This window comes from Anser cygnoides, chromosome 3 (assembly GCF_040182565.1).
Source record: "Anser cygnoides isolate HZ-2024a breed goose chromosome 3, Taihu_goose_T2T_genome, whole genome shotgun sequence".
Lineage (NCBI taxonomy): Eukaryota > Metazoa > Chordata > Aves > Anseriformes > Anatidae > Anser > Anser cygnoides.
The window spans coordinates 31,212,385-31,215,255 of NC_089875.1; the positions used below are offsets into that span (position 1 = coordinate 31,212,385).

The 2,871-nt window shown below is 40.0% G+C and overlaps 1 long non-coding RNA gene across 1 annotated transcript; it reads right to left on the minus strand.

Moving 5' to 3' along the window:
* Positions 1 to 210: 210 nt before the first annotated feature.
* Positions 211 to 2,596, minus strand: LOC106048429 (uncharacterized). The gene is made up of 3 exons (XR_001214193.3): positions 2,547 to 2,596; positions 1,957 to 1,973; positions 211 to 1,852 (listed from the first exon to the last, which is right to left on the minus strand). It is a non-coding gene; the product is annotated as an uncharacterized lncRNA (long non-coding RNA).
* Between the last annotated feature and the right edge of the window lie 275 nt (positions 2,597 to 2,871).

Here is a 2,871-nt window from a genome sequence, read left to right on the forward strand (position 1 = left end):
GTGGCAAGGGATCTGTGATCTGAACTTCTTTATTCTCCATGCGGGGCTTGCTGAGTATGTTTCAAAAGCACACAGTGTTGGAGGTTTGATTTAAATGCATGTTATTGCTGGCTGGAATGTTCATTTTATATGGAGAAGAGTCTTATTCAACTCCACTGGTGACCAGGCGTCCCAGGGCACATTGACACATTTGTGAACTGGTTAATCAAATCTACATGGGAAGACATACGGTAAGCCCTAAAGAAAACTGTACCTGAAGCTGATGTATTATATTAGGAATTGACTTGACAAGGTGTTTTTGTTTAACCTGTTTTTCATAATATTTGACAGTGAGTCAGTGAATCCACTGAAGCACAAGTTATATTGCGAGGAGAGTCTGAAACCCCATGATCCCACTTCTGCTTTTTGGTCCTTGCTAGATAATGGGGAGAGGGCCCTGCATTTGGATGAAAACATTCAGGGGTATTCAGCAATGAAGTGATTGTGAACAGGTTTTTCAAATCATTTTATCTGTTCAACTAGTAAAGCAGAAGTTGTCAGACCTTGTCAGGACTACGTTATGATTAATGTACTAAATGGTTTTCATGGGTATGAGAGGTTTTCAAGAGAAGAGTAGAAGCCTCACAGAGGATGATTCTGGAATCACTTTTCTTCCTTTCACCTGTAGTCAGTCCCGTTTGCATGTCTTGGTTATTATTCATAGTTATTTTCACAGGTTGGAGGCTGCTCTTGGTTCCATGTAGAAATAATGGCAACTGGAGCTAAAAGTCCAGTTATGGATACAGAGAGACTAGAGTAAGTGCAAAAACAGTGATGGAGAACAAGGCTACAAGCCGTGGTACTTCTCGGTAGTGTTGCCTTTCCTGGGACCATCCTGTGGCTCCAGCAGGAGTGTTGGATATCTTCCAGGGGGTATCGCTGAAGGAGCATGTTTGAACCAAGAATATGGCTGCTACTTGGAGGACATATATGCAGAGATGGGGAAACAAGGAAATGAGACAGTTGTGAGAAGCGTGCAAGTCACTGAGATGGCATGACAAGCGAGAGAAGTATTGTGAGTAAGGGGCTGAGAGAGGACATGGCAGGAGGTTTGAGCAGAGATGTGAGCAGGGCATGAAGTGTGAAATGTTTAGCTATTCGTATCTTGAGTTCATTATGGAAAACGATGTTGCCTAAGGAGATGAAGACAGCATCACTGATGTCAAGGGGTTTGCTGCTGCATGGTATTAAATAAATCATCTTCCTATTTTACTATGAGTTTTCAGGTGTTTTTTTTTTTTTTTTTTTTTTTTTCCCTGAGGTGACCCAAGGTAACTTTAAGAGTCTACTTGTGAATAGCTGACTCTGTTGCAACAGACCAGGTTTTCTCTTCCTGTTTACTCCATCTTCACTCTCTTTCAGCTCTTTAAGATTTAAATTATTGCCTGGTTTGTGAATCTCATTATGTGTCCTCTGTTTCTTGGAGACATGCTTATTGTGAAAAGTAAAACTGCAAGGAAAGTTTATTTCGAGAGAGCTGCCACAGGCCCCCAGGAACCATTCAGCATTTTGCACAGAGACTTTGCCTCCACAGGAAGTCATCTCTCCTGGCTGCTCTACAAGCAGTCTGGACAAACATGAAGAAGAAGGGCACTACTCTGCTACTGGTAATGAATAGGGTGCCAAAGAACCAAGGAGTCTTGAATCTCAATAGGATCATCAGGTTTGCTCATTTTTAGCTAGAAGATTTTGGAGTTCTGCATCAGATTTGAGTCTTGAATGGGTTTTGCAGTAGCTGCCTCCTGTATCCTAGATTTGACAAAACCAGTGAACTGTAGTTTTGAGAAAGACCATTGAGCTGTTCTGGATGAACCTAAGGGAAAGAAAGAAAATGCTGTATTTTTATGCCCATATTTCAGTTGACTTCCACCTCTTCAAAATACTAGCACTTGAAATGGAACCTTAGGTAAAACTTACCTGCAGATAAATTGCCTCTTTTGAAACAAAGCATGATAAAACAGTCAGAGGTCAAAAAATCAGAGAAAAGGGAGGAGGCTATGGGGGAGCTTCTGGGGCAAACTTCCCTAGTGTTTCCTTCACTCATATATATAACCCACAGTGATGCTGAATTATGGGGAGAAGAATCTTTGTTTTATGTTGCTAGTAATAATCACTGGATATGCATATGAAAACACAGGTGATCACTGTAAATTTGAAGCAGTGTTGGTCTCATTTTCAATTTTATTTTGAGATTACTTTTTTTCTCTAAGCTGTTTCTCTCCGGCTTACCTCTGAAATATACATTTTGGAAGGTTTTGTATTGGATGCCTATCTCAGCTTGAACAGAACTCATTAATCTTTTGTAGCACTGAACTGAAAGGATTAATGAAAACCTCTCTTCTGGATTTTCAGTTATTTTGCTCCTTCATTTTTATTTCTAATTTCCAGTTCGAATTAATAGTAATAAAACCCTTGGAACTCACCACCTGCCACCTAATTAATTAATGATAATTTTCCAGGAACTGAATAGCTCCAAGGTTTAAGTTTTAAATCACTGGTGAGCTTACTGGGAATCTTGTGATCAGCAGGGTGCCTCTCCAAGCCAGAGCTGGTGGAGACACACCATTACATGAGAGCCTCTGCCACCCTTATAAATAAAATCAAGCAAGAATTAAGGTCTGATCTACTCAGGTTGTAACAATAAGCTTGAAAGACTGATGCAGCTGTCTGTTAATTCTTGCAGTTCAGAAAGGAGATAAAAAGAGACTAGCATTTATTCAGAAGTCTCATTGTTTTTACAATTCATTTTGTGATTTCTGGGTATTTAATCTCTGATTTTTGAGTTTCTCAAACTGGCACCCTCAAGATTTATTCAACATTTTGGTCATGGTG